General features: G+C 35.6%; 1 long non-coding RNA gene across 1 annotated transcript; it reads left to right on the forward strand.

Moving 5' to 3' along the window:
• The first annotated feature begins 934 nt into the window (after window positions 1-934).
• LOC110343993 (uncharacterized) lies at window positions 935-12,268 on the forward strand. Its single transcript, XR_002386262.2, has 3 exons — window positions 935-1,046; window positions 7,996-8,116; window positions 12,182-12,268. It is a non-coding gene; the product is annotated as an uncharacterized LOC110343993 (long non-coding RNA).
• Window positions 12,269-25,521: the final 13,253 nt, after the last annotated feature.

The following is a 25,521-nucleotide window of genomic DNA, read 5'->3' on the forward strand; positions in this document are numbered from 1 at the left end:
GTCTTGAGAAGGAACTATTTTGGTATTATACAACTTATAATGTTTATGATAAAATCATCCCAATTTATATGCTTTATCTTCATTTTCTCTCTAATTTTCAAAATAAAGTACTTGATCTGTATTGTTTTTATTATAGGATATGTTCTTTCAAGTAATTGATAAGATCTATGATGACATAAAATAGAGGCTTTTAAATCTATGTGGTAAGAGTGTTTCAAACACCCAATTGCAACACTATAATTTAAACAATAAAGCAATGGATATTGATATCAATTTGAAAAATAACATTCACATTAAAGAGAAGAATGTTTCTTTCCTGTTGTGTAAATTCTTATGAAGCCCACAGAAAAAGACGTGTTACCCAAGCTGTAAAATTTTAGCAATTGTTAATATGCCATTAGTCACATGAGACTTAATCACTGGAAGCTGAAGAGAAATTGTGATACAAAATCATGTCGCACTAGAAAAACATACTCTTTTAGGCAAAAGGGATGAGATGGTGCTCTCTGCGCCAACGAAAATGGCCCCAAAGCCAAGAAAAACATATTTGGTCCACAGAGAATGTGCCACAGTAAAGTGAGGGTTTGCACAGTTGGAGTTGCTTAATCCAAGTACAGCCAGTATCTGTAGGTAGTTTTAATTAACAATGGAAGCTTTTGCAAGCTGAACTAAAGGAATTTGGGGAAGCTGGCAGGATAGACTTGAGACCAACGCTCCCAGTGTCACCAGCTAGCATGGGCCCTTGTTTTAGTGAAAATGGAAATTAAAAATGACCCATGAATTTGCAGTGTAAAAGTTTCAATTGGAAAGTAAGACAGAATGAGAAGAGACTTTACAGGAGGTAGCAAAGATCAAGTCAGGCAAAAGGCCAGTGTCTAAGGATTAGTGGAGGTGGCCAGAGCCCAGCTGATCCTTATCTCAGTTCTTGTTTCCATAGCTCTAGAAGAATCCTTACTGCACAGGTGCAATTCATAAGAAACATCATAAGACGCTTCTGCTTGAAGAAGGCTTCAGTCCTGTGAGGCTCTGCTTTTCCTGGAATCCAGGTGATTATAAGTTTTGGATTTATCCCCTGGAAACTTCCAACATTGTGGAAAGTTTCTGGAACAGGACCTATAAAAGCTGGTAGTCAGATGTCCCTGTAAATCTTGAGAACTATTTTAGTTACTCTTACCTTCTGCATTCTTTGTGTGTTTGTGTGTGTGTGTATGTGTTTTATTTGTTATATGGTGGCTTAAGAGAGAAGCATTCTTTTTCATATAATTTTGACCTTAACTTAGTTTGTCTTTATATAATAGTTGTATTGCACAGTTTTTATCTTTTGATTTCAGTAATCTCTATAACTTATAAATTATTAAATATAAAGTGCTCATAGATTCATGTGGTAAATATTATGAAATAGTTATGTTGTTCTTTTCCAAGAATGATCCTTGTTGTTATATAATCCAATTGTCATTTTAGTGGAGTTATAAAATATGTCATTGGAACTATTTCTGATTTTCTAAAAACTCATGACCAACCTTGGTATTCTTTCTTGCTATTTATTTATTCTAAATCCCACATTTTAAAAATAAAAGTTTTATATTGAGGTGTTAAATAATGCAGTAAAGTGAACAAACCTGAAGAGTACTGCTTCAAAAAATTTTGAATTTTTATGTAGCTGTGTAACTCTCCCCCAAATCAAAATATAGAACATTTTCTGTATCCTTTGAGGTACTTTAATGCTTCATCACAACCCAAAACCGTGAGTATCAATTAATTGAGCTTACTCTTGAGTTTGTTTTAAAAATCATAATTGTATGCTGTATTTTCTGTATTATATGCCATATATTCTTTTAAAGCCTTGCTTCTTTTGCTCAACATCTACCCATATTGTTGCCTATGTAGTAGTTTGTTCTCTTTTATTACTGTGTGGTTTTCTATTGTACAAAACCATTACAATTTATTCATTCAATACTTGGTAAATGTTTGAATTGTTACCAATTTATTGCTGTCATGACTAAAGGTACAATGAAGAGACCTATGCATATTTTGGAAGGACATATAGACTCATACCCCTTAGTTCTATACATAAGTAGACATTTTTCCATGGGATAGAATTGTATTTACATTTAGTAGGTACTGTGAAACTTTTCCCCATGTTATTGTACTAATATATGCTTTCAGAAGCAGTCTATCAAATTTGTATCATTGACAAATGTTTGAATCATTCATCTGTGATGGTTAATTTTAATTGTGTCAACTTAATTGGCCTAAGAAGCACTCAACGGATGAGTAAAGCATAATCCTGCGTGTGTCTGGGCGGCTACTTCGAGATTCTGCAAGGTCCTTGTGCCTTTCCTCTCTGGTGCTGTTCTCCTGCTCTGCTTCTTGGCTGCCATGAATAATCAGCTCTGCTGACAGTGGCCTGAATACTCTGAAACCATCAGCCAAATGAAACATTTCTTTCTATGAGTTATGGGTTTTGGGTATTGCATCGCACCAATGATAAAGCTAGTACAGAAAATGGTACCAGAAAGGAGGTCATTGCTCTGATCAAACCTGACCATGTGGTTTAGAAGCCGTTGGAACTGGTTTTCAGGAATTTGGAAAGGTTTGTCAATGTGGGGTAGAGAAGTCTTATACTTTAAGAGGAGCCTGATGAGTGCTTCCAGTTGGAGCTCAGAAGACTAGAACGATGACAGGACTGTTGATGGTAAAGACCAGGCCCAGGAGATTTCAGTTTGGAATATTGACTCCAGCGGTAGTTGGATTAGAGGCCAAGTGCGTTATCCTCTGGCAAAATTTTTCTATATATTGCCCACATCCTGAGACCTTGCTGGGGACTGGAATTTAGGATGACAAAATAATTGATCTGGTAGAGAAAATGTTGAAGCAGCCTAAAATTGAGGTTATAGCATGGATCCTGCTGGCTGTTTTTGCCTGGATTTAGAGTGAAAATTAGAGGCAAAAAGCAAAGCAGAAAATGTAAACAAATTAAACTTTGGCCACGTACAGAGGTGGGGCCAAAGAAGTGTGATTGCTGAAAAGATTAGCACTATTAAAAAGAAACAAAATACTTTGTACAGGAAGAAGAAAGGAGCCATGAGGTAATGTTAGAAATCACCAGGACCCCACCCATTGCAGGGCCAATGGTGCAAAAGTGTAAATTTTCAGTTAAAAAGAAAGTCCCCAGGATGTCTTCTAAAAAAGAACCTCTTTAGAAATTAGTTCCTCAGAATGCATTTTATTATTGTCACCCATGCACTTAGAGTCTACTATAGCCATGGTTCAAATGGGGACTGGCTACTGCTTCAGCTGGCAGCTGAATTTGGTATCATCCATGTGTCTTAATTACTTTTCTCTTCTTGATAAGACAAAATACCTGACACCCAAAGTTAAAGGAGGAAAGGTTTATTTAGCTCACAGTTTGTACAGGTTTCAGTCCATAATTGGCTGGCTCAAAGGCAGAGTGACACATGGCAGGGGACGCCAGTTCATGGCAGTGGAAGACAGCAAAAGCAACAAGGGACTCTTATCAGTGTCTTTTCACTCTTTTTATCTTATCCAGACTGTGGGGATAAGGGTGTTTCCAAACCAATCCTTGTAGTGGTTTAATAATCACAAGCCCTTAATCACAGCATCACACACTCTAGATTCTGCCACTTCTGAAAAAGCTACCTGTGACCACATGAGGCTTTGTGGGGACATCTAGACCCAAACCATAATACCATTTAATGCTAGTATTGCCAGCATGCAGAAAGCAAGAATTGAGGGGTCAGGAAGGTTTCTACCCAGATATCAAAGGAAGGCCTTGGAGGCCAGGCCAGGAGTCCACACAAGGGTAGTGTGTCAAGCTGTGTGAACAAAGTCAAAGGTATAATGAAGAACTCAGGAAGTTAGAAATGCCAGGAACATGGAATGTCTGATGAAAAATGCTGTAGGCTGTGAGAGGATCCAGACCAAGAAAGATATTCTGTGGTCTGCACCCAGCAAGGCTGTAAGGGTGGGTTTGCCCAAACCCTCTAGAAATCTTATCTGACCACCTTGTACTCAGAATTCCAGACACGGGCTATAGGATTTAGTGTTTGCCCTGTTGGATTTTAGTCTGGTTATTTTCTTTCTCACTATCCCTCCCTTTTAGAATGGGAATGTTTATCCTGTAGCTTTGTATCCTGGGATTATGTAACATTTTTGTCTTGAATTTATCCTTCTTTATAGCTGAGTAGTGTTCCATTATGTATAAATACCACATTTTCTTTATCCTTTCATCTGTTGATAGGCATTCAGAATGCTTCCAGGATTTATCTCTTGAGAATTGTGCTGCCATATATATTATGGATATAACACTGTAATATGATGTCTTTTGCTCCATGGGGAAGACAGCTAGAAGGGGAATAGCAAGGTTGTAAGGATTTTCTAATACTAGTTCTTTGAGAAATCTCCATACTGATTTCCATAATGGTTGTACTAGTTTACATTGTCATTAAAAGTGTAGGAAGGTTTGGTTTGCACAACATTAATGTCAGCATTTGTCATTTTTGATTTGTTGATGTTTCCAATTCTTTCAGATGTAAGATAAAATCATAGCTTTGTTTTAATTTGCATTTCTCTAATAGCCAGAGATATTAACTTTTTTTCATGTATTTGTTGGCCATCTGCACTTCTTCTGGAAAGTGTTTGTTCATTTCTCTCGCCCATTTCTTGATTGGAACTTTTATTTTAGGTAATCTTTTTTTTTTTTGAGTTCTTATTTTCCAAATATTGATCCTCTGTCTGAAGAATAGCTGGGAAATTGTTTCCCATATGGTAGGTTGTTTCTTCGCTCTACTAATTGAGTCTTTCATTGTGCAGAAGCTTTTTAATTGGTTATAATGTCATTTGTTGATTCTTGTTATTTCTTGTGCAATTGAAATTGTTTAGAAAGTGTTTCTCTGTACCTATGACTTCAAGGATTTTACCTAGTTTTATCTTTCAATAGGTTCATTGTTTCTATTTTAATATTTAGAAATTTGATCCACTTTGATTTTAGTTTAGTGCATGGTGCGAGATATGGTTACACCTTCAATATTATGCTAACAGCCAGCTTTCCCATCACCATTTGTATAATATTTTGTCTTTCTTCAATGTATATTTTTGGCCCCTTTGCCAAAGATGAAATAGCAAAATGTGTCTGAGGATGTTTCTTTTTTTAAATTCATTGAGCTTATTGGCACATTTTAGATATACAATGTGATGACATTTATCACTGGAAATTTGTACCTTTACATGATATATCTTGGTTCTTATCTTTTTCCCCATTCCCCTGCCCTCCCTTCCACCCCTCTACCCCTCCCTATTTACAAAACTTTGTTTACATTTTTTCATTTTCTCATATTTATTCCTTTCCCTTCTTCTACCCTTCCCACTTTCCCTTCCCCTTTGGACCTTTTCTTTCTATTTCATATTATCTATTATACACTTTGATATTTATTTACACTTTCAGTTTCTCATGCCACAGAAACTATTCTGTATTTACACATGTGTGTCCTATTTATTTCACTTGAGTATGGCCTCAATGTGCATTGATTTAGCTGTAAATGTTTCTAGTTTCTCATTCTTTATGGCTGAGTAGTACTCCATTTTAGTAAAAAAAAAAACCCACATCTTCTTTATCTAGTCACCAATTGATGGGTAATTGGGCTGTTTCCAAGTTTTAGCTATTACAAACTGTGCCATTATAAACATTGGTGAACATATATCACTGTGGTATGATGTTTTTAATTCTTTTGGGAAGATATCCAGCAGGGGAACAGCTGGGTCAAATGGGACCTCTAGTCCTAGTTTTTTGAGGTATCTTCATATTGATCACCACAGCATTGTTGAAAAGTCCAAGTCCCAACTCTCCTCTGACATTTAAGGAAACTAAGCTTTGAGCCCCTGTAAAAAAGTGAAAAGAAACTTAAACACTTAAAACATTCAATGGCACAGGATAAATATTCCAATTCCAAAGGGTGGAAATAGGAGGATAGAAAAGAATCAAACCAAAGAAGACCAACCTCCAACAGAGAAAACATTGAATTCTGTAGTTCCATGTCCTACACCAGGGGCAATTTGTGGCAAGATGTGAACTCCAAAGGGCATGTGTGGCCCCACCTCGTGCATGCTTCCTGTGGTTGTAGCCTTCATGGCCTCTCTTGAGCTTGCTTTGCTCACTCTTTGAAGTTTTCCTCAGATGATCCTGGCTTCTCCAACTTACTGGGGTCTCCACTGCTGTTTTGGCTTCACACTCACAGGTTCACATATTGCCTTCTCAGGAGCACAATGCCTGGCCTTGCCTGTCTTCTTCTGACATCTGGGTAGAAGCTGTCCTGATTACACAACTTTTATATTCTGCATGTGCTTAAAACCCATAATATGTGATTGACGCCAAAGCTGGGTCTCTTCTTGTTCCACATAAATTTTAGGAATTCTTTTTAGCTCTATGAAGAATGCTGTTGGTACTTTGATTGGGATTGTGTTGAAACTTTTTGAAGAGTAAGGCCATTTTTATAGTATTGGTTCTGCCTATTGAAGAGCAGAGGACATCTTTCCATTTTCTGATGACCTCTTCAACCTTCTTTTTGCTTTTTGTAGAGTTTTTTTTTTCACTTCCTTGGTTAGGTTAGTTCTTATTTATTTCATTTTTCTTGAAGCTCTTCTGAATGTTATTGTTTCATAGTTTCTTTCTCATTTAATTCATTATTGGTATGCACAAATGCTGTTGATTTATGTACGTTGATCTTGTATGCTGCTACATTGTCAAAATTGTTTATTAGTTGTAAGAGTTTTTGATGGAATTTTTGAGGTCTTCTATGTAGCCTAGAATGCTATCTACAAGTAATGATAATTTGAGTTCTTTCTTGTATGAATCCCTTTTGTTTCATTCTCTAGCTTAATTGATCTGGCTAATGTATTGTATTGAAAAAAGTGGTGATAGTGTACAATCTTGTTTTGTTTCTAATTTTAAGGGGAATGCTTTTAGTTTCCCTCATTTAATATGATATTGACCATTGATTTGTCGTATATAGCTTTAACCAAATTCAGGCTTGATCCTTCTATACCTATTCTCTTTGGTGTTCTTATTAGAAAGGGTCATTGGATTTTGACAAAAGGATTTTCTGCATCTACTGCTGTGATCATGTGGTTTTTGTCTTTGCTTCTGTTTATGTAATATATTACCTTAAATGATTTTTCTCTGTGATCAAACCTACCAGTAACAATGTATGATCTTTTTGATGATTAATTGCATTCTGTTCACTAATAACTTGTTGAGAATTTTTGCACCTGTGTTCATTAAAGCTATTTCCCTGTAGCCTTCTTTTATTTATTGGATCTTTGTCTGCTTTTGGGGTCAGAGTGATATTGGCTTCCATAAATGAATTTTGGAGCACTCTGTCCCTTTCAAATTCATTCAAATATTTGAAGAGTATTGGTGATATAATGTCCTTAAAAATTTTGTAGAATTCAGGAGTAAATCCATCAAGTCTTGGAATTTTTTTAGTTGATAGGGTTTTATTTTGTTTTATTTTCATTAAGTTTATTGGTACATTTTAGGTATACAATATAATGACATTCATCATTGGGAATTTGTACCTTTGCATGCTATATCTTGGTTCTTATTTTTTCCCCATTCCCCTGCCCTCCCTTCAACTCCTCCACCCCTCCCTATTTACAAAGAGTTTGTTTCCATTTTTTCCTTTGGGTTTTATTTTTATTACTGTCTCTATTTAATTACTTATTGTTGGGGTTTTCAGCATATTTATGTCATCTCTGGTTAGCTTTGATAATTTGAATGCATCTAGGAATCTGTCATTTCTCCAAAAATTCCCATTTTGATGAAATGCAGGTTTTAGTAGTAGTTACTAAGTATCTTCTGGATTTAGACTGTGTCTGTTGTAATTTCACCATTTTCATTTCTGATTGGATTGATGAGTGTCTTCTCTCTTTCTCTTGGTAAGTTTGGCTAATAGTTTATCTATTTTTTGTTCTTCAAAGAACCAACTTGTGGCACTGTGTGACTGTGGCTGGATAGGGGTTAAAGAAGGTTACTCAGACGTGCCTGACTGGAGAAGGAGTCATGTCAGAGACACTCTGAGTGGATCAAATAAAATCACAGGTAATTGGAAGGAGGGGAGGGATTTATACCCTGATACAGAAATTTAATTTGAAAAAAGATATATGGAACCCCGTATTGCTTCTGGGTTGTCCCACATCTGCTGGAGTCTCCATTTGGTACCAAGTGCCACACACTTTCCCTGCACCCACCTGTCTCCACCTGATGCCCCATGCCAGTTCTGAGACCACCTGAGACTCCACCAGAAACCCTGTACCTGCCCAAGTCTGAGCCTGGTGCCCCATGCCTGCCAAGTCTGCTACAAGTCCTTGATAGAAAAGAGTCCCTAAGCCAAGACTGGGGTCAAGACCATGTTCTGCCTGTTGGCTGAAGGGGAGAAAACTGAAAAGGGGAAATTCGCATGCTTGCATGTAAGCAGACTGCCACAGAGACAAGAAGGGAACTGTGTGGATAATACAGTGGATACATGAGAAGTGCACATACAAGCTCTTGGTGGAGTGTTTGAACTGAGAATTGACTGGATCTTTCTTGTTATTGTGCTTTCTTTTTGCCTTCTTTTTTTTCTTCTTTGTATTGATTTAGTAGTTTCTCTCTTTTCTCCTCTCCTAATCTTTTTCTCCACTTGTGGTATTTGCGTTAACATTACTTACTTATTTTTAATTATTTCTCCCACTTTTTAACTTCCTATCAAGTTTTTCTTACCTTATAATATGCTCTTTCTCAGTCACCCCCATCTTCTCTTGTATTAACCTTCTGTCCACTCTATTCTGTCTTTTCATTTTTTCCTTATCATATGTAGCCTTTTCTTTCCTAGCTTCTTCCCCATCTTATAGTGCACAAATAGATCAGTAGATTCTTACAATTTTGTAGCTATCCTCAATCCCAAATGACATCTCCTTCCCCATATATTCTGTTCCCCACAAGTATCTTCTCTGAACCTTTAATATGAACTCTGCATCCCAAATGACATCTCCTTCCCCATATATTCTGTCCCCCACAAGTATCTTCTCTGAACCTTTAAAATGAACCCTGCATCCCAAATGTAAAATATCTCCAACAGAACCTGACCCCTTATCCAAATTTTCTCTCTTATTATCTCCTTATCTACCTGTCTTCCTACATTCATTTCTGCATCACGTGGTACTTTCTCCAAAATAGATACCAGGGTAGTTCACAAAACCTGTTAAATAAATATAAGAGAATCAAAATCACCCCATATTTGCTATCAGACCTCTGTGCAATGAAAATAGAAATCAACCACAGAAGAAATAGCAGAAAATTTATAAGCACTTAGAAACTTAATAACACACCCTGAACACCAGTGGGTCACAGAAGAAAGAAAGGAAGAAATTAAACAATTTCTGGAAGTTAATGAAAATGTCTGTACAACACACCATAACCTATGGGACACAATGAAAGCAGTCTTAGAGGAGAAGTTCATGGAAATCAACGTTCACGTTAGAAAAACAGAGCCAGCTCAAATAAGTAACCTAATGAGGAAACTTAAGATACTTGAGAAACAGCAGCAATCCAAGCCAAAACCAAAATTAAGGAGGGAAATCATAAAGATTACAGCAGAAGTCAACAAAATTGAGACTAAAAGACAATACAAAGAACCAACAGGTTGAAGAATTGGTGTGGGGACTTTTGAGCAGAGGATGCTTGATATGAATGCTGGAGGAAGGAACCTTGGGGGAAACAGTTCCAAGGCATCTGGAATGTGTGGTTAAAGGTTAGAACGGATCTGAAGGACAACTGTCAGCAGAACCAACAATAGGTTATTTTCAATAGATGTTTGCTCTGGTCATTGCATTTTTTCCACCCTCCTGCCCAATAAGTTTGCTTAAATTAGGTTAACATGTATCACGTAGTAGGCCATCCTTTTCTAGCCCTATTTTCCTGACCCAAACTTCTATACAATATATTGCAATTCCTTTCCTTCTATGTCTTTGTTCTCATGTCCTTGATTTAAAAATAATTATCCATGGAGGCCTCAGTTGGGTGTCATTTCCCTGAGGCTCTTTCAATGCCCAAAAAGCAGTCCCTCTGAATTCTTGGTGATTGAATTTTACAGGTAAGAAATTGACTTGGACTTTTCTCAAATATAAGACTTTTGAGACTTTGGGAAAGGAGTTGTAGGGAACAGGGAAAGGGGACATTACTAGAACCTCTGCAGTAAGTCCTAGTTTCCTGCGAGCCACAACAACACAAGGCAAATTAATTTGTTAGAAAAATGAGACTTAGAGGAGAAGCTGAGCTTTGGGCCTGATCAATGCCACTCTGAGCAGCAAAGACGAAAGTCCCAAACTTGCCACACCTCTATTTGGTGCATCTGGAGAAACAAATGTAAAAGATGACTCTGAGGGCAGCAGCTAGGTACATCAGGAATAACAATATAACAGGTGGCTCAGAGGGCAGCAGGGGTAAAAATCCTAGAACAATGAAGAACTATGCAGATGAAGATTTTGTTCCTCCCCAGGGTGTCTTCAGCTTGTGAAATCTTCCCCTGGAGCATCACAGCATCACTGGAGGCAAAAATGGAGTTATGTCTCCAGATGCCATAGCTGGCCTATAGGCAGGTAAACTAGGCCTAATCATAATTTTAATTGTGAACTGATTTTTCCCCAAAATTATGTAGAACTGCTCCCGACAAGGAGTAATGGATTTTTGGTTACATAAACAATAGTTGTATCAGGTTAGGTGGATTATGAACTGGATATTGTCTTTATTTTGAAATTAAGTATTGGTTTGAGGGCATACATTTGAGTGTCCAGTTGACAGGGGGTGGAATGTAATAGTTAACTTTAATTGTGTCAACTTGATTGGCTTAAGAAACAATCAAGAGATTAGTAAAGCACATTTCTGGATGTTTCTATGTGGGTCATGAGTTGTGGCCTTGGGGTCTCTCCCTGTAGCCCTACTGATGCCTGGTAATCTAAGAAGAAAAGAGAGGGATGTGGGGAAGATCTCTTCATTCAGTCATGTGGTCAGATGATCTCATGCTGATGACTAGTACCATTCCTCCAAACTAGAGAAGGATAATACCATTTTCAGAATATTTAAAAAATAAGTATGATAAGAGTGCTGAATGTCAAGATATATTGATTATAGAAAAAAAAACTATATAAGAAGGGGAAGTGTTAGTATTGCTTCTTAGGAAGTTACTGCCAGGAGGTGAGCCAAACCATGAAAATGACTTAGTCAATGATCATCACAGGGATGAAAGAAATAGAAAAATTTTAGTTATCATTTGTACATGGCAGAGAGGCATTAAATAATAATTAGAAATGAAGGACAAGTGGATGAGAAAATTGCAAAATGAACAATAAATCTAAATTTGAGGAGTGTGCTTTAAGAATGTAGGTTCTTTTTTAAGTTCAGTGTGCTCTTCTCTTATAAACCCCTCAGAGGGAACTACAAACCATAATAAGGACATCTAGGGTAAGCTTGGAAATTTAACTCAAAATTTCTTATTTAATGTACTCTGCTCTACTACACCCCAGATTCTTTAATGTCTAGTTATATAAATGTTAGCTATATTATTATCATTTTTGGCAATATAAGCTAACATTTGTTTTAAGTACACTACTAATAAGTTGAAGTTGAATATTCATTTTGTGATATACACTGATACTTGCAGTGCTTTAACAAAATCACTTTCTGATAACTGAATTACATTTCTTTTAAAGATTAAAATTCTTTATTCAAATAAGGATATGGTTTACATTGTGAAATAATGCTGATGTGGGATGGTACTAATTACTTAGGGTTTCAAACCAAGTACTGAAGAATTGATAATGATACACAAATGCAAAGTTAATGAGAAAGCATATCATTAAAGGTCAAGTTAGAAGCCAAAGCTTTGACATGTTGGTATTTAGATGAAAGATGTGGAAGCACAGGGTAATGATCTATTTGAACTAAGATATGATTGCTGAATGGATTTTGCTATCCCATAGGACATCAGGTGGCTATCAGTAATTTCCAAGTTAAATGCAGGTTGTGGTTAAATATAAAGGCTCAAATTGTTTTGATTAATCCTTTAAAGGATAAATACCAGTTTTCAAAATCTTTTCATATTCTTTATATATTTTTATCTGGATCCAGGATATACCACTTCAATAAGAGATTTGAAATGCCAAATGCAAACAACTCCCCATCACTCACCATGAGAGCTATGCACACATTTTTAGGTAAGTGATCTTTGCAATAGGAGCATCATGTATGTAAAAACTACTCCCTCTTCAAAAATGCCAATTGTGTCAAATCATTAATGATGAGTAACTAATGCTTTGTGCAGAATATATTTTAACATAAATCATTTTTCTAAATATCTTATTCAAGATATTTTAAAAATAGGATATTTTTCAGAAAACTCCATACAAAGTGTCTAGTTAACAACTCACTCTATCTTGACATACTCTTACTCAGGGAGATGTCATACCAATGCCTGAGTGGTCACATTTCATAAACACTCTTTGAGCACCTTGGGACTCAAGGAGTAAGTCATGGCCAGAACTCTTAAGGGGCTCAGATCAAGTGGAGAATCAAAAATAAAACACAAACACACACACACACACACACACACACACACACACCATAATAAAACTAAAATGTGCACAAATGAATGAAAAGGAAACCCAGAAGAAGGAGCTGGAGGATTTACGGATGAACATCTAAAACAGGAGACATTGAAATTGTGTCTCAAAGGGGAAGCGTGCATTTGACAAGCTAACAGATTGAAGAAGGACTTTTAGTATTATGAACTTAATAATTGATAAACATGGTTTGCATGTTTACCATCTGCCAGATTGGACAAAAGATTTTATTTTTCCCCTCATGAATATCACAGCTATGATTAACATTATTATTTCTTCACTACAGATCAATGAATTGAGTCTCAGATACTATAGTTAATAAAGGATTGAGTTAGGGTTCAAACACAGCCAACCTGGTTCCAGCCTATATCTTCTTACTGCTAAGTCATAGAGATGGCACCAAGTCTGGTGGGGTGGAGGAGCAATAGCCTCAGGAGCTATGGTCATGAATCTCTGAGTCTACCAGCTTCCCATTTTCAGCATCACAAGACTTCTGTTATGTAATTCCTGTTATGTCCCATTCCGAGACTATCCCATACCAAGAGTATAAGTGCAATTTTTTCATAAGCATATTTTAAATAACCAAGTACTTCAGGACTTAAACTTGGGAATTTGTTCTACTCATTCAAAAAGTAAGGTTATGGACAAAAAGTTATGATGTCCAACATTTTTCAAAATTATCTACTTTATCTTGTAATTGCTATACAAAGAAACAATCATAATATGGCTTTGGTGCTCTTTTTATTAATTAAAATATGTGAAACCATTTTTTTGTTCTCCTCTCTAAAGAAAGAGTGAAATGCTTAGTGCCTTTTCCTCACCACCAGTAAACATATATTTAACTTGTGTTTCAGTGTAAGAAAATCTACTTTTTTTGGTCCCCTAAGAGAATTTGGAAATAAGTCCCGAACACCTAATAATGGTCCTGAGACAGGACGGTGTACTCTAAATAACATTCCAGCTGGCTTGATTTTTGTTTGTTTTGTAGGAATGTTCTGCTTTACAAATGCCTGCTATGTAACCCTTAATTTGAACATATATTTAGGGGACTAGTTGGTATTGTCACGTAATAATTGACTGTGAACCTTACTCATGAAGAGGTGTTGCTCAGCCATGGATAAAAATTGGCAAGGGGTGGTGATAAAACTGAATCCAAAGCAGGAGTACAAGGGCAACTGATGACATTTACCTAGTGAAAACTGCTCTCTACTGTTGTTCTTGCTCATAAGAAAAGACAGCATATGTAGTGGTGATGCTGAAAACAGAATTGGATTTTACCCTCACAGTCAAAGATGATGATTCCTAGGTATCTATTATTTTTGTGTGTGTATCACTGTGTGGTGTAAACTTGATAGAGCTGCTCTGTGTTTAAACATTTTCAAATTTAAACTTCACTCTGATACACCTAAAGGTTGTTTACCTGAGATCCTGTATAGTCAATTCATTACACAATATTCTCTATTTTCCTTTTTTTCTTGCCATTATTCATACTACCCGAGTCATAAGTCGTTATGGACGTTATGTTAATTTGTCAGGCAGGGAGCCTCTAAAATAGTCCGAGTAACCCCTACTGTGTGGTTTTCATGCATCTTTTTCCTTCTCTTTGAGTGCAAGGAAGACTTGAGAATATTAATTTTCTCCCAGTGAATAGGATACTACTGGAGTAATAAGGTGTTTCTTCTTGAAATTTGGTTACAAACAGACTGTGGCTTTACTTTTGGATATACTCTTTTGGGCTCTCACTGACGGAACCCGGTAGCCATCTTGTGAGCTGTCCTGTATCAGTTTGTAGGGCTATGGTACCATAACAAAATGCCACTGGTGGTGTCACATAAGTATTTCTCATGAGTAAGAGATCAAGGTACAAGCAGTGTGTGTGTGTTTGTGTGTGTGGGGGGGGGTGGGGGGGTGGGTGGGTGTGTGTATGTGATGTATTGTTTGGTTGATTTGGAGGCAAAGGTGAAATTATTTTTCAGTAGAAAGCCAGTGGGGTAGAGGGTAAATCTAGGTCTCATTTTGCCATAATCTAGTTATGTAACTTAGATTTTGTATCTTAGATTCCTCTTCCTTCTTTCCTTCTAAATTTTTAATCATTCTTGTTTTAAGCTGTATTTTTTATTTTAGGTAAAATAATGGTAAATTTACTAAACATTTTATAAATTTAACTAGAGCATTGCTCATGTAGATTAATCTTAGGCAAAGTAATAAAATTTTAAAGCCAAGTATGTAGTTCTTAACTGTTTCAGCTTACATGATAGGAGGACACATATTAAAACTGTGTCTTTTGATGACTCAATTTGTGTTTCAAAGAATGATTAGATGAAACAAAATGTATTGGGAATTCTTCCAGAGAATTATTTAGATCCAGTGTTCTCAGGTGATTCCTGAGTTTTCATAAGCCTTTAAGGAAAAGGTTATAAATCTATACAAGAATTATCCCAAAATACAGCAACATTCTGTTGAATTTTTTCTGGGCTGTCATAACTATACAAATATATAGTAAAGCTTCTTAAATCTATTCAGAAAGAGAAATACTGGTCTACATTTTCACTTGAAAAAGACTGTAGGTTTTCATTTTCAGTATAAATTGTAAGTGGAAGGTTTCTTGATGATAATAAAGTACAGAAAGAGAATAAGGCTGAAAGGAAGGTGTACAAATTAACTACTACATAAAAATGAGTGTTAAAAACAGAATTTTAAACTGTGTTTCATTACTCATTTCTGAAACAATCCATGTTCGATGAATGAGATAGCATTGCTCTAACAATGATGCTGGATCTGGCATAAATATTTCTCTGAAATGGGTTTGTCAAGCAAAGAGACTGTCTTAGTTACTTTTTGTCATTGCTGAGACAAAATATCCAACAACTGTAAGTTAAAGGAGGAAAGGTTTACTTCAGCTTATAGTTAGGAGAGGTTTCAGTCCATAGTTGGCTGGTTCCAAGGCAGGGTGTCATGGCAGAGGGGCATCACAGAAGAGAAACAATTCATGGCAGGGCAGGCAGGAGGCAGGAGGCAGGAGGCAGCAAGCAGCAGCAGCCGCCAGTCTTCCCTTTCTCTCTTTATATTCCATCCAGGCTACAAGCCCTTGGATTGGTGTCACTCACACCCAGGGTGGGTAGTTCCATTATCCACACTTAGAACTTTGCTAAATCCATTAAGTTATCACACACCCTTACTCCCACTATCATGCACCCTAGATCCAGCTAAGTCAGAAAAGCCTCATCTATGAGTGCATGAGGCTTTTGGAGACATTTAGATACATACCACAATGAAACTTAGAGTCCAAATTAATATATATTGAAAATTCAGAGGAAAAAAATTAAAAGGCAACATAGCTATCTCTTCTTCCTCTGTTAGGAGATAAAATTTTAAAGCTATAAATAATTGATCTTAAAATATTAAATATACCTTTAGATGTTCAATTTATTTCAAGAAAATTTTGAGCAACGTACTTCCTTATGCAATATATTATACTGCAGGAAACATAAGAATGAAGTGTCATTTTAACAGGTTGCTTGCAATATTGTAGATGGAATTACATGAATGATAAGAGCTATAAAAGAAAACATGTTCTAAAAGCTTTAACCCAGCAAGAACTCAGGAAGCTCAGGTAGTGGTTGTTATTTCAATTTTGTCAAAAATTATGTCTTTTATTTGAAAACACTGACTATGATAATATTTGCTCATCATCAGCTGTGATATTTTGAAATTTACACTTTACTTTTATGCACAAGTCTATATGTAAAAAAACATTCATGGCAGATTTTGTTTTAGGTTTAATCTGAAATGTGCCATATCTATGTATGGCACGAATGCCGTATGTATAGGTATATTCATATATGTAGGAAAAAGAAACATAGCTCATGAAATACAAAATAGAATATATCAGTCCAAAGATGAATATTATGAATGAAATGTAAATGTTTTAAAAAGTTGGAATAGAAACTATGTGGTATGGTAATAATTTTATAAAATTCCCAAATGAGGAAAAAAATTGAAATAAAATATTAATTATAGATTCATACATACATATTGAATAATACACAAGGAAAAGTAAGAGAAACTTCACTAAATGTGATCTAGGATTGTGGTTACTTCTATTGAAAGGTAAGGAATTGGATACAGGCTACATAAATGAGGATTTGGATTGTAGTGTTTTCTCCCTTAAACGTTGATAAATAATACATTACTGTTTGCCAGAATTTGAAAATGTAGAGATGTCTCAGATCAGGAGAATATTGATTATTTAAAAAATATAAATTACTTTGAAAGTTTGGATGTTTGGAGACCTCCTTCATTTTCAGTAATAGTCATACATTTCTTCAGATATTAGTTCCTTTTAATGAATATTTCTGGTTCTCTTTGACCCTTTCATGTTGGCAACCTCACCCTTTCTTTAGTATAGATATTGCTTCCACATTTTCTTCTGCTTGTTACATTACTCTCTGTCTCCAGTGTTCCTCACTAAGAAAAATCCTACTGATGGAGACCATTTCAATAGCAGGGGACATTTCTGAGCTCCTCCCCCTAGTCTTGTTGAGTCTTCCTGGATGTCAGCATTCTATCATATATAAATCTTGCATAGCACTAACTAGAGATAAATGGTTTCCTTCTTTAGCAAGATTATTAAATCAATGTCTTTTTCTTCCAATATTCAATTTCCAATGTCAAATATGTACTCAGATCAAAAATATGTATTTCTTCAGTGACTGTGTCATTGAATTTATTATTATCCTTTATTTATTCCCTCTCTCAGCTTCTACTATTCCTATTGCAAGTAGATTCTCTTAAAACTATGTTTTATGGCTAATTTACTTCTCTGTTTCTCCTCTGAGTTCTGTTAAAAAATACTCCAGCTTGCATTTTTTTCTACTAAATCATTTTTTGCTGTATGTCTATTATTTACAACCCCCCTATGGTATTTGTTACTAAAATTAAGCTCTGTGTTTACATGATGTTTTCTTTTTACATTTTCTCCTCATTACCTACTCTTGACTTGTTAATGTAATATTTTCTTGAATTTTAAGTGCAAAAATTAAATGTTATTTAAATGTCCCCTTTTATTTATTTTTTCTCTTATCTTTCTTTTATATACATTGCTTTTGGAGTGGGCCATGACATACTATAGTTTTTAAAGATATTTGTTTTTCAAAGTAACTCTCTTGTGTCAAGCTGTTATTTGTTGTATTTTCATCATTTTTTCATTTTTTATGAATAAAGAATGAGATTTACACTTGACTTTCTCAATCATTCAAAATGGACCAGTTTGGGAGGGTTTTTCTTCTACAACAATAATCAAAAGATAAATATAAATGGGATAATTTTCTGCCCTTTCAATATGACTCACAGGTTGAAAATATTTATAGCTACTGTTTCATGCATCTAAATTCAGATGCCCTTGGGAGTTCAGTTTCTGTCAGGAATTGAAAGAATGATAATATTAGAAATCCTTTTAATGATAAATCATTAAAATATTTGCTCAAAATATCTTAACTTTCTTATCCTTACTCAGAAATCCTAAATTGAGTGTAGTTGAGAAATTTAAGACATTTTGAACAAGGATTTAAAAGTATTCCAACTGAAAAGCTGTATTTCTTAAATGTTCCTTATTTCCCTTTTTTTTTTTCACCTCGGAGTAGCATGTATATGTTGTGCATTTTAATCAGTCACTCAGAAAATACTCTTGTTTCTTATAGAAAAGGCTGTGTTTTGCTCCTAATAATGTATGGCACTGTAACTTGTACACAATATCAATTCATGCCAGAAAGAAAATATTTCCTTTAAATATATTTTGAATATGCTAAGAATTCAGCCTATAAAATATGAGTCACTGTTTGAAAGTCTGTACACATCTCTTAGTGGAACTGAGGACTGGCATAAAATTTAAGAAATCTTACTAAAAACTGAAAAAAGAAAATGTGTTGCTTAACAATACATTAATTTAATTTTATAATAATCAGGCACATTAATTAATCACATTTATATATTTTAGCTACTTCTATTTTGTCTCTTTTAATATTTTGACTTACAATATTCACATATTAATTAGGGGGATTACAGCTTTCTTTCAATGATAATTGCCAAAGTAAAAGGGAATTAAATTTGTTATCTATAGAGATAGAAAAAGGGGAGAATTGGAAAGCCAGTGTGTTCTCACTCCCTGTTAATAATACCCTCCTTAAATCCTTCACTGTAAGTGGAATTGCAGCCTGCCTTATCCATATCTAGTCTAGCCAGGCACTATCCAGCAGAACCATTCAGAAGTATTTAACTAAGTGAAATGAAGAAAACTCTCATCATTCTGTATACAGATGTTCTATCAGTTTCATTCATAACGGCTAACTCATTTTCCATCATAGAAAAGTGGACAGAAGAATGGTGGTGTGGTCACAGAGTAACACACTACCAGCAATGTAACTGGGAACCCAATTGCTAATGTAGGCAAAAACATCATGTTTAAAAAGAGGCTAAAGCTTGGAAACAGCCTAAGTGCCCATCAACTGGCAACTGAATAAAGATGTGTTTTTTTAAAAAAATGGAGTACTACTCAGCCATAAAGAATGAAAAACTAGAGTCATTTATAGCTAAATGGATGCATATCGAGGCCATACTCTTAAGTGAAATAAATAGGACACACATATGTAAATACTGAATAGTTTCTCTAGTGTGAGAAACTGATAGTGTAAACTAGAGTTAAAATGATTAAAATGAATAATTGATCATTTGAAATAGGAAAAAAGGTCCAAAGATGAAGGCATGAAGGGAGGGGAAGGGGTAAGGAAAAGAGGGAAAGGAAAAACTATGAGAAAAGAAAACAGAATGCAAATGAAGCCTATGTAAATAGGGAAGGGTGGAGAGGGTGAAGGTCACACAGGGAATGGGGAAAAAAATAAGAACCAAGATGCATCATGTACAGGTACAAGCACCCAATGATAAATGTAAATGAATTGTATACCTAAAATGTACCAATAAAAGAATTTAATAAAAAAAAAGCAAAAGGAATATGTCCAGTGAGAAACATTTTAAAGAATTGCAATAAACAAAAATATCTGAAAAAAGAGAGATCAGATGAAAATAAAAACATACCCTTAAAAAATGTGCAGATAATCTGTGTAATTATTTCCCCTTGAGAGTAAGTAGAACATGGGACAAGCAATATTATATAGGAAATTAGGGCAGATTCTGGAGTATTCTTTAATTAGGAAGCAAACTTTCATGGTGTGGTAGACTCACATGGATAGGCCTTGAAAGCAACTAGTAGTTCCCAGTTACTGCAAGCTGCATTCCAGGCCTATTTATCTATCCTCCAGAGGAAAGGACCGATACAAGGTATGTACATTTAAAAAAATATATACATATGTATATTTTTTAAAATTGATTTTATTGGTACATTTTATTGGTACATTTTAGGTATACAATTCGTTTACATTTCTCATTAGGTGTTTGTACCTGTACATGGTATATCTTGGTTCTTATTTTTTTCCCCCATTACCTGTGCACCCTTCACCCCCTCCACCCTTCCCTATTTACGTAGGCTTCATTTGCATTTTTTTTTCTTTTCTCATAGTTTTTCCTTTCTTTCTTTTCCTTACCCCTTCCCCTCCCTTCACTCCTTCGTCTTTGGACCTTTTTCCCTATTTCAAATGATCAATTATTCATTTTAATCATTTTAACTCTTGTTTACACTATCAGTTTCTCACACTAGAGAAACTACCGATATTTACACGTGTGTCCTATTTATTTCACTTAAGAGTATGGCCTCGATATGCATCCATTTAGCTACAAATGGCTCTAGTTTTTCATTCTTCATGGCTGAGTAGTACTCCATTTTATTAAAAAAAAACACATTTTCTTTGTCCAGTTTCCAGTTGATGGGCACTTGGGCTGCTTCCAAGTGTTAGCTATTACAAACTGTGCCACTATGAACATGGGTGCACATATATCTCAGTGGTATGATTCTTTTAATTCTTTTGGGAAGATACCCAGCAGGGGAATAGCTGGGTCAAATGGGACCTCTAGTCCTAGTTCTTTGAGGTATCTCCATACTGACTTCCACAGTGGTTGCACCAGTCTGCACTTCCACCAACTATGGAGAAGGGTTCCTTTCTCCCCACAACCCTGCCAGCATTTGTTATTTGTTGATTTCTTGATAGCAGCCATTCTGTCTGGGGTGAGGTGGAATCTCAGGGTTGTTTTCATCTGCATCTCTTGAATGACGAATGATGTTGAACATTTTTTCATATATTTGTTTGCTGCTTTTACTTCATCTGAGAAATGTCTGTTCATTTCAGATGCCCATTTTTGAATTGGGTCTTTGAATTTGGGGGGTCTGATTTTTTTCAATTTATATATTTTAGATAGTAGTCCTTTGTCTTAGGTACAGCCGCTAAAATTTTTTTCCCATGTTGTAAGTTGTCTGTTAGTTCTGTTGGTGGTTTCTTTTGCAGTGCAGAAGCTTTTTAATAAGATGAGATCCCAGTTGCTGATTCTTTCTGCTAGTTCCTGTGCTACTGAGATTTTGTTCATAAAATCTTTTCCTATGGCAATGCCTTTAAGAGTTCTGCCTAACTTATCTTCCAGCAAGTTTAGTGTTTCTGACTTAATATTTAGATCTTTAATCCACTTCAATCTTAGTTTAGTGCACTGTGATAGGTATGGGTCTAATCTTTTTAATCTTTGGCAGGTTGAAATCCAGTTTTTGCAACACCATTTATTAAATAGGCTATCTTTCCTCCAATGATGGTGGTTGGCTCCTTTGTGAAAGATGAGGTGGCTGAGCGTTTCTGGAGTTGTTTCTGGGTCTTCTAATCTATTCCACTGATCCTCAAGTCTGTTCCTTTGCCAGTACCATGCTGATTTTATCACAGTAGTTTGTAGTATAGTTTCAAGTGGGGGATTGTGATACCCCCAGCCATGTCGCTGTTGCCCAGAATTGCTTTAGCTATTCTAGGTCTCTTATGCTTCCAAATGAATTTTTGGATGTTTTCTCTAGTTCTGTGAAGTATATTGTTGAAATTTCAATTGGTATTGCATTGAGTCTATACAGTAGTTTTGGAAGTATGGCCATTTTCGCTATATTGGTTCTTCCTACCCAGGAGCAAGGGATGTCTTTCCATTTTCTTGTATCCTCTTCAATCTCCTTCTTCAGAGTGCTGTAGTTTTCAGTGTAGAGGTCTTTTGCTTCCTTTGTTAGATTGATTACTAGATATTTCATTTTTTTGGATGCTATTGTAAAAGGAATTGTTTCCCTAATTTCTCTCTGTGAGTCTGTTATTTGTGTACAAGAAGGCTATTGTTTTTTGAGTGTTAACCTTGTATCCAGCTACTCTACTGAATCTGTCAATTAAGTCTAGAAGTCTTCTGGTGGAGCTTTTTGGGTCTTCTATGTAAAGTATCATGTCATCAGCAAATAATGACACTTTAGCTTCTTCTTTTCCTATCTTTATTCCTTTTATTTCTTTCTCTTTTGTAATTGCTGTGGCTAAGTTTCCAGAACTATATTGAACAGGAGTGGTGACAGTGGACATCCTTTTCTTGTTCCTGATTTTAGTGTGAAAGTTTTCAGTTTTTGACCATTTAGTATGATGTTGGCTGTTGGTTTTTCATAGATAACCTTAATCAGGTTAAGATAATGACCTTCTATTCCAATTTTCTGTAGGGTTTTTATCATGAATGGGTGCTGGATTTTGTCGAATGCTGTTTCTGCATCTCTTGATATGATCATATGGTTTTTAATCCTTGACTCTGTTAATATGGTGTATTACATTTATTGATTTATGAATGTTGAACCATCCTTGCATCCCTGGGATAAATCCGACTTGGTCAGGGTGTATGATCTTCTTGATGACCCTCTGTATTCTGTTTGCCAATATCTTGTTGAGGATTTTTGGATCTGTGTTCATTAAGGAGTTTGGCCTGTAGTTCTCTTTTGGGGTTGTATCTTTCCCTGGTTTTGGAGTAAGTAACACTTGCTTCCAGGAATGAATTTGGAAGCCTTGCTTCGCTTTCAATTTCCTTGATGAGTTTAAAGAGTAATGGTGATAGTTCTTCTTTAAATGTCTTGTAAAATTCAGCAGTGAAGCCATCTGGATCTGGGCTTTTCTTTGTTAGTAAATATTTTATTACATTTTCAATTTCATCTCATTATAATTGGGGTGTTTAGAATTTTTATATCTTCTTCATTTAAATTTGGCAATTTGTATGTATCTAGGAATCTTCCCATTTCTTCTGTGTTTTCCATTTTATTGGAGTAGAGGTTCTTGAAGTAGGTATTGATCCTCTGGATTTCTGTTGGATCTGTTGTGACTTCACCTTTTTCATTCTTAATTGCATGGATTTGAGCCTTTTCTTTCCTTTTTTTGATAAGGTTGGCTAAAGGGTTATCAATTTTATTTATTCTTTCAAAAAACCAACTCTTTGATTCATTGATTTTTTGTATTGTTCTCTTAGTCTCCATTGCATTGATTTCTGCCCTGATCTTTATAATTTCCTGTCTTGTACGAGCTTTGGATTCATTATGCTCTTCTTTTTCTAGGAGCTTGAGGTTCTGTATTAGATTATTTATCTGAGTTTTCTCTGTTTTCCTAATATGGGCATTCACTGCTATGAATTTCCCACATAGAACTGCTTTCATTGTGTCCCATAGATTCCTGTATGTTGTACATTTTCATTTACTTGTAGAAACTGTTTAATTTCTTCTTCAATTACTTCTGTGACCCATTGGTTGTTCAAGAAGGTGTTATTCATTTTCCATGTGTTTGTTGGGGTTTTGCAGTTTCTTATGTTATTGATCTCCAATTTTATTGCACTATGGTCTGATAATATACAGGGGGTAACTTCTATTCTTTTAAATTTACTTAGACATGTCCTATGAGCTAGCATGTGGTCTATTCTGGAGAATGACTTGTGCAGCCAAAAAGAATGTGTATTCTGGCTTTGTGGGATGGAACACTCTGTAAACATCTATTAAGTCCATTTGTTCAATAGCTTGGTTCAGTTCTAAAATTTCCTTGTTAACTTTTTGTCTAGATGATCTGTCTATTTGTGATAGTGGGGTACTGAGTTTCCCCCACTACAATTGTGTTAGTGTTTATTTAGTTTTTCATGTCTATTAATATTTGTTTTGTATAGTTGGGGGCATTCGTATTTGGTGCATATATATTTAGGGTTGTCATCTCTTCCTCTTGGATTGTTCCCTTCACGAGGATGTAGTGACCATGTTTGTCTCTCTTACTTAGTTTTGGTTTGAAATCTACTTTGTCAGCAAATAAGATTGCTACCCCTGCTTTCTTCTGGGTTCCTGTTGCATTGAGAACTGTTTTCTATTCTTTTACTTTCAGTCTATGAGTTTCTTTTTGAGTTACGTGTGTTTCTTGTATACAGCATATTGCTAGATTTTGCTTCTGAATCCATTCTGTCAGTCAACTTCTTTTGATTGGTGAATTGAGGCCATTAACATTGAGGGTTATAATTGATAGATATTGATTTATCCTTGTCATGATGTTTTACTTTTGTTGGCTCTTTTATTTCTTATTTTTTCCCCCTTTCCCTTTAGTATCTTACCTTGCCTGGTGGCTTCCTTGTGTTGGGCTTCATGGAGTTGTGGTCTTCATTGCTTTTTTCTAGGATATTGTTTAGAATTGCTTGTCTTGCTGGTTTGGTGTTCATGAAATTTCTCAGGAGTTCTTTGTCATGGAAGTATCTAATTTCCCCATCAACTTTGAAAAATAATTTTGCAGGATCCAACAGTCTAGGTTGGAAGTTATTTTCTTTCAGGGCTTGAAATACTTCACTCCAGGCTCTCCTCGATTTGAGGGTTTATGTTTTGAAGTCTGCTGTGATTCTGATGGGCTTTCCTTTGTAGTTGATTTGTTTCTTTTCTCTAACTGCTTGTAGGATTTTGTTTTTCTGTTGGGTTTCTGGAATCTTGACTATTATATGTCTAGATGTAGTTTTTTTTAATCATCGCTAGTTGGAGTTCTATATGCCTCACTTATCTGTATGTCCAATTCTCTACCTCTGTCTGGGAAGTTTTCCACTATTACTTCTGTGAACAGTTTTTTAATGTCAATTGTGCTTTCTCCTGTTTCTTCATTGACTCTGATCAGTCTTATGTTATTCTCCTTTGCATCGTCTAGCAGTTGTTGGATTGATTTCTCATGGTCCCTTACTAGTTTTAAGAAATCTCTATTTTCATGGTCTCTAACCATGATCCTGTGTTCTATATCTGATATTATATCTTCAGATTCCCTTAATCTGCTGTGGATACTTTCAATGGAGTTTTTGATCTCCTGAATATCTGTTTGAAACTGTTTCATGGATTCCATTTCTTTCTTATGGGCAATCATAGTTTCCATTTCTTTCTTATGCTGGGTATTCATGGCTTCCAGCATGTTTCTGAGCTCATCTATTTTTTTTATCTGTTTCTGTTCTGGATCCTCTAATCATGTCTTTCACTCTGCTCACCATCTCTGTAGTTATCTGGGAGATTATTTCTGCTTTGAATTTTTCTAGAGCCTCATTCACCTGTTTTGTTACTTTCTGTGCTATCAGTTCAGGGTATCCAGGTGGTTGGTTATGGAATTTTTCCATCTCATTTCCCCCAGGATTTACCCTTGGTGGGCTGGAAGTCTGAGTTTGTGCCTTGCTTAAATTTCTTCTCATTTTTGTTTTTGGTACTGTCCTTGGTTTAACTCCTGGGTTGATAGTTTGAAATTGCTTATTGTAGGTATCTTTGTTGCTTGTAATTAGAACCCGTATGGAATGATTGCTTCTCAGAGGTGTCTTCCAGATATAGCTGGTCTTTAAGTTTTGAGTCTCTAATGACTCTAAGGCTATCTCATTTTC

The sequence above is a fragment of the Heterocephalus glaber genome, unplaced genomic scaffold (genome assembly GCF_053883595.1).
Source record: "Heterocephalus glaber isolate CG9 unplaced genomic scaffold, H.glaber_assembly_v1.0 deba00001733, whole genome shotgun sequence".
Taxonomy (NCBI): domain Eukaryota; kingdom Metazoa; phylum Chordata; class Mammalia; order Rodentia; family Bathyergidae; genus Heterocephalus; species Heterocephalus glaber.